Here is a 16,132-nt window from a genome sequence, read left to right on the forward strand (position 1 = left end):
TATACCTGTATATATATATATATATATATAAATAAACTTTAAACTTAATATAATTCAGCTAGTTCACAAGGAGACATTTCTCATTCTCATTCAGCAATTACGGGGCCAAGCACTACAGAAGCAAGCATCAAACCAACTGCAGAAATTAGTAATTGAAGCCATTTTAGGATGATTTTAGTAAAAACAGCTGAAATATCATAAATACAACCTCTAGTAATATGATTTATTGGCTTATCACGTTTTACCAATAGGTGGCGCTGTTATCAAATCGATGTGGTGTGTCCTGTGTGAGTTGACAATGGCACACACAAAGTTTGGTGTCAATATGCCAAGGCATTGCATAGATACAGCCTCAAGTGTCATTTTGCCATTTAGCACCATGCCTCAAATTCGTTGCTGTGGTATGCGAAAACGGTTTTGACTATCAACCCAAAATCCATAACTTTTTGTCAGCATGGTCTGAAGATGATATGATTCGATTTTGGTGAAAATCGAACCAACAGTCTAGGAGGAGTTCGAAAAAGTAGGTTTTTAAAGAAAATCAAAATGGCGGACAGGAAGTTTGCCTGACTATGACAACATTGGTATCACTGTTCTCCGCATGACCCAAGGAATCTATTAATACCAGTCTCATTACAATAGGCAAAATTCACAGAAAGCTATTAGCATTTATTTGAAATTTCATTATAACTTTTGACCACAAGGTGGCACTCTCAAAACTTTGAGTACTTTCAGTCATGGTCTCGATGTTACATACAAAGTTTCGTAATGGTACACCAATGCATTCGTAAAATATAGCATTTTATATCATAATACTCTATTGTAGTCAATGGCAATTTCATTTTTTGTTAAATTATAGCGCCACCAAGAGGCACAATCCCACCAAATGTTTATGTGCCCTTAGAGTGTGCCCATGCATATGTGTGTCAAATTTGGTGAAAATATTTCATTTTGTTTTGGAGTTATAGACATTTTTATATATGAGAAGAGATAAAATGACTGATGACCGACTTTGTTTGCATTTTTTTGCCACTTATTATCAAACTTTTGGCAATTGGGCATTAGTGTATAGCGGGCACGCTATGTTTTCGAATTTCCTACAGTGGTTTTGTGTCGATCAGAGTAACGGTTTCTAAGATATTGGCAAATGTTTTTTAAGCGCTAAAATGCAACTTTGCACAAACCATAAGGCAAAACCTGGCATGTTTGGTATCGATGGACTCGGCAAAGATTCAGGAGTCTAAAAAGGTGACTCCCGTGAAAATAAGTCGACCACACCCAAAGTTATAAGCATGTGAATATTTGATTTTACCACTAGGTGGCGCTGGCTCGAAACTTCTCAAGATGCAGAAATTAGTAATTGAAGCCATTTTAGGATGATTTTAGTAAAAACAGCTGAAATATCATAAATACAACCTCTAGTAATATGATTTATTGGCTTATCACGTTTTACCAATAGGTGGCGCTGTTATCAAATCGATGTGGTGTGTCCTGTGTGAGTTGACAATGGCACACACAAAGTTTGGTGTCAATATGCCAAGGCATTGCATAGATACAGCCTCAAGTGTCATTTTGCCATTTAGCACCATGCCTCAAATTCGTTGCTGTGGTATGCGAAAACGGTTTTGACTATCAACCCAAAATCCATAACTTTTTGTCAGCATGGTCTGAAGATGATATGATTCGATTTTGGTGAAAATCGGACCAACGGTCTAGGAGGAGTTCGAAAAAGTAGGTTTTGAACATTGGTATCTCTGTTCTCAGCATGACCCAAGGAATCTATTAATACCAGTCTCATTACAATAGGCAAAATTCACAGAAAGCTATTAGCATTTATTTGAAATTTCATTATAACTTTTGACCACAAGGTGGCACTCTCAAAACTTTGAGTACTTTCAGTCATGGTCTCGATGTTACATACAAAGTTTCGTAATGGTACACCAATGCATTCGTAAAATATAGCATTTTATATCATAATACTCTATTGTAGTCAATGGCAATTTCATTTTTTGTTAAATTATAGCGCCACCAAGAGGCACAATCCCACCAAATGTTTATGTGCCCTTAGAGTGTGCCCATGCATATGTGTGTCAAATTTGGTGAAAATATTTCATTTTGTTTTGGAGTTATAGACATTTTTATATATGAGAAGAGATAAAATGACTGATGACCGACTTTGTTTGCATTTTTTTGCCACTTATTATCAAACTTTTGGCAATTGGGCATTAGTGTATAGCGGGCACGCTATGTTTTCGAATTTCCTACAGTGGTTTTGTGTCGATCAGAGTAACGGTTTCTAAGATATTGGCAAATGTTTTTTAAGCGCTAAAATGCAACTTTGCACAAACCATAAGGCAAAACCTGGCATGTTTGGTATCGATGGACTCGGCAAAGATTCAGGAGTCTAAAAAGGTGACTCCCGTGAAAATAAGTCGACCACACCCAAAGTTATAAGCATGTGAATATTTGATTTTACCACTAGGTGGCGCTGGCTCGAAACTTCTCAAGACTCCTTCAGGGCATCGTGCTGATGACCCATACGAAGTTTCGTAACGATACGTCAATGCATTCGTAAAATATAGCATTTTACTACAAAATTCAAAATGGCCGACACCCAAAATGGCTGACCTGAGATTTTTGGCCAAACCAGTCAGAAGTTATAAGTAAAAATATGCATTTTTTATATCTCCTGACCACTAGGTGGCACAGCGCCGAAACACTGCAGGTAGTTTCAGGTCATGCTTATTATAACACACACCAAGTTTGGTCTCAATACACCAAACCGTTGCGGAGATATAGCCTCAGATCCATTTTTGCGTGCTTTTCGTAGAATTTGTTTGCGTGTTATTTGAGAACGGTTGGACGAATCAACTTGAATTCCATAACTTTTTGCCAGCATGGTCTGAAGATGATCCGTCCCAATTTTGGTGAAAATCAGACAAACCGTCTAGGACGAGTTCGAAAAAGTAGGTTTTACGAACAATTAAAAATGGCGAGAAAAAAAAACTAAACCAAAACTAAACCATATTTTTTTAATTTTGTGTCCATTCGACTCGACATGTGCCAAGGAATCAGAGAAAAAATTATTTTCCTTCTGTGGCTTATGGTTCAAAAGTTATTAGCATAAACATGAGTGAAACTTTGGACAAGTGGTGGAGCTAGAGCGTTTGAGTGAGAGACTCCAAACTTGCTATGGTTAATGTTGGGACTGTCCTCTATCAGTGTGCCAAATTTCATAACTTTCCCGCAAGCGGTTCTATGGGCTGCCATAGACACAATGGCGGAAGAAACGGAAGAAGAAGAATAATAACGCCAACGGATCCAATAGTTGCCATCGCACCTTCGGTGCTTGGCCCCTAATAATAATGAAAACTATTCTAAAAATACCAAAATAAAGACAAAAAAATTACAAAACTTTAACAAAAATGTACATAAAAACAAATAAAAACCAATTCAAATTCTTAATAAAAACTATAATAGTATCTCATTGCTACTAAAATAACACTTGTTAACAGATTTCTCCAAGTATTAATGACCTTGTTCAAGAATGTTAATTATTTTTGTAATTCATTTTGTGCCACTAGTGGATCAATTTAACAAAATATAACCATTCAGCCCAGATGGATGCAAAAAAACATTAAAATTCAGTTATGTCCATTTTGTTGGCACTGTAGAAACCAGTGAATTACATCTTTTATAACAAAGCCAGAATGCTTTATTTGAGATAATATGACAGAAATAGAAACAAATGTCCTGCAGAGAGTGTGTGTACATTTGTTTGAGGGTGTGTGTGGAAGGCTGGCAGCTGAAGGACAGTTTGATGGGTGCTTTGGGATTACGGCTTGCCAAGGAAAGGATTTACATCCCTGAAAACACAGAACATTCTCATCCAAGTGTGATGATCTCTCTCTCACACACACACACACACACACGCACACACACACACACAGTATTTTTTCATGCACACATTTGATAGGCTATTCAATAAAAATCAGACCAAAATTGGATCAGCAAGGACCTCCCTCCTGGCTTTCTTGTCTCCCAAACACACTTACCCGACAGGAGCAGAATTGGCAGTTTGATAACTGAATGACAAATGTTAGAGAAACAGTCTGAACTATGATAACATCTATAATCCTTCCAGACCTGTCAGAGAGAGTGGAAAAAAAAACAGGGAAGATGAAGACGCTGCTCAACTAACCTCCATACACAAGGCATTCGAAAGGAACTCCTCTTGGTAAGACAAAATATCTTTTTTTTGTGTGTGGAATTAATGAACCTGTCTCATGAGAAAAACGTGACTGTATATGAATTTTGGAAAACTTGAAATATGTTGCCTCAGGTCATTGCAGATTTAAAATTAAATGTCCACTAGTAGTGCTAAGAATGCTATGAGTTTTATATATGTATTATTTATTGTATTGTGACTGTACTTAATGCACAACAAATATAAGGTAAAATGCAGGAAAAGAGGTGCAATAATAAAAAAAGTTTTGAGTATAGAAACTTTTCCCCCTTAAATATCCTAATACTTTTTCTTTGGTGTGTGTGATTTTTTTCCCCCTCTCCCTCAGGGATAATGTGAATTTGAAAAGATGGCATTGATTTATGGGATTGCCATTGCTTAAAACACCTTATTTAGATTTCCTTTCATATCTCCCTTCCATCTTTGTCCTTAAAGGGGTTTTCCTGTAACACTATAGCTCATCTGACATGATGTTTTTTTTGTTGTTGTTATTGTTGCATATCAAATTCTGTAATACAGATAATGTTAGTTGGCCCAGATCGAAGGCATGCGAGCAGAGATGTAACGAAATCCAAGTGAACAGTCTTAACTTACCATTTATAAGCAATTCTACAGTCTAAAGGAGGGTTATCCAACCAATACACAGCTTTAAGACGCTCCATTAGTCTTCTGTATATTTGTTAGCCTGTAGGGTGTCATTTACAGTAATGGGAAGGAAAGGGTAACATATTAGGCGTGATAAAAATAGATGGTTTAAAAACACAGCAAATGGCTCAGAACATCAACAAAATCGAAGCATGCTGTGGAAGCCTCCATTTGATAATGTGAAACAGAGGCCTTCTAGAAGCTCACAAGCCCATTTTATATATATTTACCATAATCTATTCTCACACGGGCTCTCAGGGAAGACAGCAATGGCGGGTGAAGAGTTATATAGATATAGATGTGTAATCTTACAGGAGGGACTGGCGGTATAGCTGCGAAGGACCGTGCTGTGTTGGCTAATAGCGGACGAATTGGCCCCATTAAAATCCTCTGCTGTTCTTCTCTACCTGTCAGTGAGTCTGTAAGGAGACATGTTACAAATGGAGGCTGAAATGATTTCGCGTTTCCCTCCTCTTTATTTCCATCCCCCCTTCCTGAGCAGGCCATCAGCGGAAATGAGGCGGAAAATAATGGTTCTTCCCCTTCTGTTCTCCACCCTGACCCTCTCAACGCAGACGACTGCCACTGTTCACAGGTCAGTTCATCCCACTGCCCTCTTCTCTCGAAAGACATTTACCTGCCCACATGACTGTGTGGCTGCATTTCTCAGCACACCAACAAGACACGGAGGAGGCTGGATGGATACCGGTCAACAACCTCAGTGGGTTCTGGGTTGGAAACTCCAATTCATCAGTAAACAAAAACGTGTAGAAATTAGGGCTGTCAGAATTAATGCATGCAATTATGTTCTTTTTTTTTTGCCAATTCAATTCAAGCGTATTTAATCTGACGTTATAACCGTTTCATTCTGATGAATGGAAATGACCCTAGCAGAAGTGTCATACACACAATTCCATCGTTAAATGATGGAAAATTATACTTTTTACTGGTAATTTATGTTTAAATGAAACCCAAATTTGCCATTTAAAAAAGGTAAAGTCATTTGAAGTCATTTGCAGTATCTGTATGGAAAAAACCTGTAATTATCTCCAAAGCTTAACAAGCAAAATATCACCCATAACTGAACCAGTAATTCATAGAAATGTTAATGCATATGTTATGTGCTTGCAATTCCAGTGCATTTTGATGCAGACAGTTATAAAAAAAGAATAATAAAAAAGAGATCTGTTGTTATTTTGTGAGCATAAGACAAGTAAAGAACACTTTTGCATAAATTTACACTGCTGAACCCAAAAATAGCACAAAGCCACATTGATTTGTGGGAAACTTATTGAATTAACATATTAACAAAGGACAAATTAGTGAATTACTTGTGATGAAATATTTTGATTTTTCTACAGTCCTAGTAAGGAAAAAAATGTATAGTTTATCTCAAACATTGCTCTTTTTATTCTGAATTTTAATTATCTCATCCATGAAACTCTCCTAAGTAAACACTCACATTTCCTTGTCTGTCAATAAAAGCTTCCTGCTATTTCTAATGTTGAAAAACTGATCGGAGTTGCTTTTTATGTTTTTAGAAACATACAAGACAGCATGTGAGCAGCATTGGCTCTATCAATGAAACCGTCGATCAGGAGGAACTCTCAGCAGTGTTTACCCATCACGCCTCCTGTTCTTTTCCCGAAACTGCTTTGAGTTGAGCAGGAGTGATGCATGATTTTGAAGGCTCCTCTGATTCGAGCCGCCATACGGACGTATATGTGCAAAGAACACGCTCTTAAAGGAAAAGGAAAAATATTGATGGGATACAGAGAGAGAGCAATACAGGCAATGATGAAGAGCAGGATCAAAAGACGTGCAAAATGAGCATCATGTAAGCCGTCTTTTGCCTCTAGTTTATTGCATTCATATTCTACAGCTCTATTGAGCTTTTTCCCCCACAGTCTGTCGCCGGTTCAAATACACAGTGTTTTTCATTGAGCTAGTGTGTTTTTCAGGGGGTGGTTTTGGTGTGTTTTAAAGGCAATCTACAACTCTGTTCCAGAATAGCGTGTTAAATGAAGCTCACCATCGAAGATTATGCGGACCATACCGGCAGTCAATTGGCGCAGGGTGTATGGGTCTTTTGTGTGGCGCCTGGCAGCATTTTAGATTGTTTGCCTGCCAGGAAATGACAGATTGGGTTTGAACAGTGGGATTCCCTCCCCATCAGAGTTTCTTAAAGATTTTGGCGTGGGACGAGCTGAAAAAAAGATTGAAATTGCACTAGCATATTAGGGCAATCTATTAAAATGGTCTTTTTGTTGGGGGGAAAAAAGTGGCTTTGACGGAGAAAGCTGGGAAAAGTGCTACATACATAAACAAGGCGTGACATCCTTGGAAATTATAGAGAAATGTCATTGGATTTTGAAAGGACATTTACACGCACACACGTTTGACGGTTTAGCTGTGATTAGAGAGTGTTTTGGTCTCAGCTGCAGGCTGAGTAAATGGGAGAGTGAGGCCTCCTGCAGCACTTCAGAGTTATAATCACCCATCAGCAGGACTCGGGGAGAAATAAGGAGGGTGGAAATATGGGGCTGTTCTCGCAAACAGCTTCAGAGTTAATTACCTCTGGATACACTGACTGTCCTGAAGTTCGGCTTGCAATAACCATTCTCACTCTTAATACACATATTCCTCAGATGTTCTTTATCTGAACCTTCTCTGGGTTGTGTTTGTGCTTTGTGCTCTGAACAGATATGTCAGAAAGCACTTGAAAAGTCCAAACAGCCTTTAAATTAAAGAAATATACAGCTCTCCCCACTGAGATGGAGATTAATGCAAGGTGTTTCATTTCCACATTGCAAAATGAAACTCTTTTAAGATGACCAGTGAAGGTGAAATGAAAGAAAAGTTGTGAAGCTGTACATTTTGATATGAATCAGACTATGTTACCCCTTTAGTGTTTTTGGTTTTTCTTATAGACCCCATATTGGACACTTGGTGGATATGGATAGCATGGATTGGAAAGCCAATAGACTTTATTTTACTTTGTTGTTGAGTCTTTTGTATTTCTATTCTTGCAGTTTTTAATCATAGTATATGGTGAAATAGGTGAAAACAGAATTGCAAAATTGTTTTGCCCACAAGAGCAATATTAGTCAATCTGTTGGAGCACGGCAACCTCTGTTCCACACTTTACATTTAATTAGATTCTATTCTTGGTGTTAAATTATCAGAACAGTTAGAAGCCAAGTACCAAAGGTGCATAGACACCTGTAATGTTATTATTTGGCTTCTTCTGATGCTCTGATTGATGCTCCTGTAAATGTATGCTAACGCTAACAATTTTTTACCATTTAAAACCTGTGAAATTTGGCATACTCATAAAGCAGAGTCTCACCTTCTTCCATGCCAATTTTAGGGTCTCTAGCTCTAATCATTTAGAACCACCAAAAGTTTTCTGTATTCAATTGTATTTTTGATTTTCCTTGTTTTCTTGTAACACGTTAACAAACTGAACCAAATAACACATAAAACATTGCTCATAAAATGCAACGCATTATTGCTCATAACGCAAGTATTTATATTGAGTATGATTTTTGATTAAATAGCAACTACCTTATGCAGGATGATCAGATATTTCTGTTTATTTCGATCAAATAGCGTGCTTGGCCAGCTACTGAGAGGAACTAGTTGCCAGACAACAGAGAAGTGATCAATCCTGAATGGTGACGTCAATACACACATTCTTCCTAACCGTGCCACGCCAAGCCGAGCTCAAGTGGAAACATAAATGGAACCATTCCTTATCATTCTTAGAATCCTTATCATTCTCGGCTCAACAGTGGAAAAGAGGCTTAAGTGTCAAACGAAACTGGTTTGTAAATTAAGTTTATTTTTGCTTATAACTTTTTAAGCGACTTAACGAGTTGCTGTCCTATGATTCTTCGGTTTATTCTTGTGTGTGTCTGCACATTTACTTTGGTTAACTGGGTGCACAACACTCCAACAGCTCCTAAACAGGAGCTTAATGCTTCATAAAAAGCCTGAAAAACACTATTACGTGTGAAAATTCATCCTCAGTGGGAGACCGTATAACTTCCCAGAATCTCAGGAGACATGCAGAGATAACAAGCCAAGGAAATGGAGGATAGACAACACCTTGCTACACAATCTACAGGATGTGACCTTCAGTATAGGCAAGACTTCAGACCTGTTTGTCTGCTTGGACTTCTGACAGCTTTATGTGATGTTATGTAATGAAAGTGTAATAAAAGTGTATTATGGAGGATATTGTAGTTTTGTACTGAACAATAAAGTAATTCAATGTTGGTAAATATTATTAACTATAAAATGGTTAGACATGACTCTAAATTCCAATTGGATGAACCGTGTTAAATGCCTTTGAAAAATTCTGATAAATGTTCACCTGTCAACACACATTCTACGTATATTAAAGTGTTATGTTTTTCTTCCTTAGCAACTACAAATTATCAGTTAGGTTAAAAAATATATTATTTGTTGGAAGAAATTATTTTGATTATTATTATTATATAAGTTATGGTGTTTATATGGTGCAATGGTGTTTTTTTGTATATATTTTTGTTGCCACCATAAAAAAAAAAGCAATAAGGCACTCAAGGCCATGTTTTGTACTTAAAATGACATACCTGAACTAAAATAGTTGCAGTTTCTAAACTGAATGGGTGTACCTACCTATTAATGAATGAAACCACGGCTCCTACATAAATAATTTATCATCGCATTCATTTGAAAGCCATATTGTGTCATCACAGCGCTGTACTTTTGTGGTCTGTGAAATTGCAGACCTGCTAAAATTGACTTCAAATGATTAATCGTTTGTGTTTCTGTTTTTCATTATTCCTGTCACCTTGAAAAATGTTTGCTAAATGAATAAATGTAAATGTATTAAAAACATTTTTTACTCTTAGTACTAGTCAAAGTGAGATTTATTCTCATTTTTCACACAGAGCATTGGTGACAAAAAAAAAAAAGAAGTTTCTTTAAAAAAAATGCTGATATTTAACATGCATTAGCATGGGTGTGAATATGTATTTATATATAAAAATAAATTATTACACATTTTATATATATTTTGTTTTATTGCTCATTACACCTAGTAATAACCTTATTTGCCTTTCAGCAAGCTCATTTTCAAGAGTTAACCGTTTGAGTTAACAGTTTGCTGAAACTTACACCCATAATTCATACTAAGCACCATATGTTATTTTCGTCTCTGAAAATAATAATAATTAAAAAAAAAAAAAAACATTCAACAAAGGAGAGCTTTTCCCCCTATTCCTGACATTTGTCTGTACCCCTGTGTCCTGTTTCGTTTTATGTTTGTAGTGACCTCCAGACCACTCTGTGCTGTGCTCAGTCCTGTCATCAAAAAGTTATTTTTCTTCCTCTCTCCAGTGAAGTCACTTGAGGCCTCTATCTGTCGGCTGCCAAGATTTCAGTCACATATTGTGATAATGTTGCCTTCTGCATCAGAATTCTCAGATGAAACCGAATTCTTTGATGGACAGTAGTGTTGTGGGAGTAGGCCACTGAAACTGCTGGTGTAGGTACTCTGAGAATAACGCTGAATAAGTCAGACACGGATAGAGAGTAAAAAAGGCAGAAGGAGAAAGAAATGCTCACTCATAGAAAAGTGAGTGCTGATGTGCTGAAAATGAATTAAAATGAATTGTCTTACTTTTATGTAGTATTTTTAGATTTAGGCAATGATTCTAGTTTAGGCAATAATTGTCTCATCCTCAGGCCATCCAAGATGTAGATGAGTTTGTTCCTTCATTGGAACAGATTTGGAGAAATTTAAAGGTGACATATCATGAAAATCTGACTTTACCAGGTTTTAAGTGCTATAATCAGGTCCCCGGTGCATCTACCAACAACCAAGAAAACGTGAACAAGATTAAGCCAGTAACTTTGGTTTGGTAAGCCTTTTTCTGCAAGCGTCTGAGAAAACGAGCTCGTCTGATTTTGCTCCCTTGGTGATGTTGCAATGGGATCTCATTATAATATTACCGCCCCTTAATCTGTAAGTTTCCACCCACGGCGCCGTTATTGTGTTTTCACAAGCGACAACGGTGTACCAGCTCTAATGCCATGGCGAAAGTTTGAGCAAAACATGCAAACTGTTCTGCCTTTGTCTGCACAGACGAGCACAGAACACTATTTAGATCTAAAATAAACATGCGATTTATTTGCCAGCAGTTTACCTTCACAGACATAACCGACTGTTTTTGTAACTCGTGTGTTTTTAATGTAAACTTGTGTGTGAATGAGAACTTAGAATGAGAACTTTGTGAATGAGTTCTCACATACTGTGACAGCCACTTTCTGTCCGTGTGCTTCGGATGTGTGCTCTCAGAAAACCGTATATCAGACGTTTAAACTCGTATGGTTTAAACCGCATGATTTCATCGGATAAACATGATAATCAGAACCATAACAGATGTTTTTAGCAGGTCCGAGCTGTAATGGCGCAGCTCTATTCTGGAAAAGGGGGCGGGGAGCAGCAGCTCATTTGCCTTTAAGGACAGGCCCGAAAAACAGTGTGTTTCTGCTTCCACTCAAAATAGGCATTTTAAAAATGATATAATAAATGGTCTGTTGAGTATTTTGAGCTGAAACTTAAAAGACACATTCTGGGGACACCAGAGACTGTTACATATTGTAAAAAAGGGGCATAATATGTCTCCTTTAACATTTCATCACTTGCTAACCAATGAATCCTCTTTAGTGAATGGGTGCCGTCAGAATGAGAGGCCAAACAGCTGCTAAAACATCACAATAATCCACATGACTCCAGTCCATCAATTAAGATCGTGTGAAGTGAAAAGCTGCATGTTTGTAATACACAAATTCATCATTAAAATGTTTTTAACTTAACCGTTGCTTCCTGCTAAAATACAAGTCCTCTATCCATAATATTGTTTTCTCCAGTAAAAAAAGTTATCTCTTCTGAATACAAAGAGAACTATGTATAGATCAAGCACCGTTTACAAGTGACAACAATCAAAACACAAAAGAAAACAAATATGTTGGTGGATTTTTATTGTCAGAGGACAACAGGGGATGGAGTTTTTCACCAGAGGAAGCATTATTATTGATTACAAATTGGTATTTTGGCCAGAAGTGACAGTTAAGTTAAAACACCCTATGGATTTGTTTCTTACAAACATGCAGCTTTTCACAAGACGTTAATTCGAATGGATTACTTGTGGATTATTGTGATGGTTTTCTCATTCTCATTCTGACGGCACCCATTCACTACAGAGGATCCATTAGTGAGCAAGGGATGCAATGCTAAATTTCTCTAAATCTGTTCTTATAAGGAAATAAACTCATCTACAAATTGGATGGCCTGAGGGTGGGTACATTTTCAGCTAATTTTCATTTTTGGATGAACTATTCCTTTAATAATTCTGCACTCTTTTTTGCCATTTTTCATTTACGTGCCTTGAAATGTTCTAGGGAAACACCCTTTTATATGTGAAATGGGATGCAGCACTGTTTTGCAAGCACTTATTTCAGTGTTGCATGCAGTATAGTTTATTTTTTAACTGTTCTAGTGTAATGATCTGTTGAAATGGTCTCATCTGCCATGAGTTCACATGCAGAAGCACCGAATGAGTTGTTTTTCCAGTGTATTTTTTAACAAATTATCTTTTTGGACTGGCAAAGAATTTTACAGTACATTTTCATAGTTCACTGAACTGTTTTATCTCAAAAGATGAAGGAGAAGGTGATGTGATTAATTTTATGTCCATTGACAAAACGAGAAATGATCAGTCTGTTTCATTTCCTATTTGCTTCCACTATTTGATAGCATGCATTCAGTCGTTTCCAAGAAAGGACTATTTACAGCAAGACTATTTCATTCACTAGCACTTGTTATGCACTTAACACAACTCTGAGTGCAGTGTGTTTTGTTCTCTAATGAATGGCCTCTCTTTTTAAAATCTGTGGATTATTACTCTCACTACAAGCATGTATGGGAAGGTTATGCTTTTGACGTCAAGTGATAATGTGAATTCAAGAGAATGAAGAGCCCTTTATGGCCACAATGACACCTATTCATCTCCACATCTAAAACGCTCTTCTCCATCTTATCGTAATCTCTTGCACATACACACACAGGTTCGACTTACTTTGGATATGTCGTTAACACTGCTATTGCACTGTCAACACTCTGGAAAAAATTATTATGCTAATATAAGATGACACTGCCGAATAGAACCGCTTGTGTGTGCGCTTACATGCCAGCATGGCTTCATGTGGTTGTGTGTATGAATGAAAACGCATGCATGCGAACAACTATGATTATCAATTTGCATTACAAGGTTGAATAGAGAAAAGAACAAGGCATATTTAGGTAAGCCAGTGCAGCACTTTAAAGACTAATTCGTTCAAATTCCACAGGAACATCACTTATTTGACTATAGAACCAACCGTGCATCTCAAACGATATAGGGGGGCTTCCTCTTCAGTCATAATTCATCCACCCCTGAACAGATGGCCCTCTAATCATTGTAGACACTTGCACCTGCTAGACACAACAAACGTTTCAGCACCGTAGACAGCCGTCATTTCACCGAGCATCTCAAGATTGCAGAAGTCATGTGTTTCTGTTCTGCTCTGCTGAACAAAACGAAACTTTCAGTATAAAGATCAGTGACAGCTGTCTTTGCATCAAACACAAGCTCTGAAAGAGTAAGATAATGAGATATTTGCGAAAACAAGTTGCTTTTTATTAGTGGTTGACTGAAGTGCGGGGGGGGGTTTGTTGGTTGATGCTAATAGTAATGTCTAGAAATGGTGACAGTTGGCTCATATAGAGCCAGTATATATAAATGTGATCTGAAAAGTATTGGCAGTTTTGCTACGCTTTGAAGAAAACAAAAAAACATTTTTCTTATAAACAAAGTTGGTGGGACACGTCCATAGCTAATGTGATGAATGTGTTTACTCTGCTAGGACACCTGTGTGAACTTGAAACTTCATACACTTAATAAAAATCACCTTGACACCAGCTGGTTAAAAGTCATTGCAAACATGTCTAAAAAAACAGTGCAGATAGTTCTGAGCAAACGGTAGGTTTGGTATTTTGTAATAAATGATATTCATACATTTTATGTATACAGGTGTTTGACTTTATTCATTCATTTGTTTATTTATTTTGTATTTATTTATTTGTAAATATTTTAGGGAATTTTGTGAATATACTGTATAGACATTACTGTTCAAACGTTTTGTGATCGTAAAAAAAAAAATTAAAAGTGGTCTCTTATGCTCACCAAGGCTGCTTTTATTTGATCAAAAATACAGTAAACAATACTATTGTGACATATTAATACTATTTAAAATAAGTTTTCTATTTTATTATCTTTTAAAGTAACATTTTCAGCAGCCATTACTCCAGTCTTCAGTGTCCTTCAGAAATCATTCTAATGTGCTTATTTGCTGCTCAAGAAACATTTCCTATTTTTATTTATCATTTTGTTAGTTGTGCTTCTTAATCATTTTGTGGAAACCATAATACTTTTTTAACATACTTTAATAAATAGAAGATTCAAAAGAACAACATTCATTTGAAATATAAATCTTTTGTAACATTATAGTCTTCACTGTCATTTTTGAGCAATGTAATGCCCATAATGGCATCTATGGTTGCACTTTTAACATCAGTGGAATCTTTCCATTTCATAAAAGGTTCTTTATTGTTCCTGCATTCCTGTGAAAAACCAATCTTGGAACCTTTATTTTTAGTGGTAGTGTATAAAATTAACATTAGAAGTAATAGTAGTAATATGTTTTTTTCTAATTGAAAGTCACAAAAGATATTTTAAGAACACAAAATGTGCATTATCCATTATATAAAATGCTGTTAACCTCAAAATGCCCGATTAATAAATGGTGTGATAGCTTTTAGTCTCTCGTCTTGATGTCTCTCCAATCATCCTGACAGAGTGAGAGAGAGAGAAAAGGAACAATGGAGCAGGCTATCAGGATCTAGCTAGCCTTCAGGAAGACAACCCCCGCCTCCTTGATATTATGGACTATTCTCATGCAGGACAGACTTTACCATGTCAGACAGTGAAGACTGCACTGGAAGTTTTAGGCCTAATGAGGAAAAAACCTGCCACTATCCCCTGTGAGGCATTTCTGGTAACAACAGAAAACTTGTTTGATGGAGGAGTCATTAAGCCTCTACATGCCATCACCTGTTTTCACTTCTTCTCTATATACAGTACTACCTCTCGCTTTCTCTCTACCTCCCAGCAACTGTCTTCCACTCCCGCACACACACCCACCCACCGCATCGTCCCCTCCCCTCCCCTCCACGCCGCGCTCTCTGTGGGCTGTGAACAGTGGTGTCATGGGCAAAGCGCCACACAAGACCTTTTCCAGATAATTGAGTCTTCTAGCTCACACCACTAATTTGTGAAGCTCTGCTCTCCCCAGCAGTTACCAGAGAGACAAAAAACAGAGGGAGGGAGAAGGAGAAAATAACTGGCCTGAGTACAATATGTTAATTGGTTTCCTTTAGGTGATCAGATCAGGAAAAGGTCATTGCTCGTTTTGAAATATTTTGTGGAGAGTGTCCGTGTTGTTACTAAAACTATCACAGCATACCGTAGTAACCAAGTTTTCCTCTTATTTATTTATTTCTTTTTCTTTTTAAATTGCACTTGTTGCATGATACTATGTAAGGAAATATATCAGCCTGATCCAGTTATGGATCAGTGTAATCATCACTGATGTACTGATAGCATTTTACATGTGAGTGGCTTTTGAGGTGTACAAATGTTCATGAATCCTTTTTGGTAATATTGAATTAATGGACTTTTTATTTGTCATTTATTATTTATTAATTCTATTCCATCTATGAGATTGATGAAAATGTGTAATGCCATTTATTTGGTTTGGTTCATTGTGTTCTGGTTAGTTAGTTAATTTATTTATTTATTTTCAAATCACTTTTCCCAAGCCTAAACTTTAAGTGATACATAATAAATTTAAATATTAAAAAATAAAACATTTAAATGTAAATGATAAATAAAAGAAATATCATTTAATCAATACAAATATTTGTATAATTGTATCTTGCAACTAAATGTATTGTCACTGTTTATTTGTCTATTATATATAAAGGATAATTATATAATATTTAATGAATATAATATTTTATGTATTTAAAAAAATGCAAACGTTGATTCAGAAATATATTTTTCTAAAGTTGTGTAAATATATATATAT

General features: G+C 36.6%; 1 long non-coding RNA gene across 1 annotated transcript in view; it reads left to right on the forward strand.

The window, feature by feature from the left end:
• The first annotated feature begins 1,372 nt into the window (after positions 1–1,372).
• Positions 1,373–16,132, forward strand: part of LOC107684485 (uncharacterized) — a 22,873-nt gene continuing 8,113 nt past the window's right edge. Inside the window, exons 1-2 of the long non-coding RNA XR_001633859.1 lie at positions 1,373–1,459; positions 11,533–11,535. This is a non-coding gene — a long non-coding RNA (uncharacterized LOC107684485). The remainder of the gene's footprint in view (positions 1,460–11,532; positions 11,536–16,132) is intronic.

This window comes from Sinocyclocheilus anshuiensis, unplaced genomic scaffold, assembly GCF_001515605.1.
Source record: "Sinocyclocheilus anshuiensis isolate Anshui unplaced genomic scaffold, SAMN03320099.WGS_v1.1 scaffold1833, whole genome shotgun sequence".
NCBI classification, from domain to species: Eukaryota; Metazoa; Chordata; class Actinopteri; order Cypriniformes; family Cyprinidae; genus Sinocyclocheilus; species Sinocyclocheilus anshuiensis.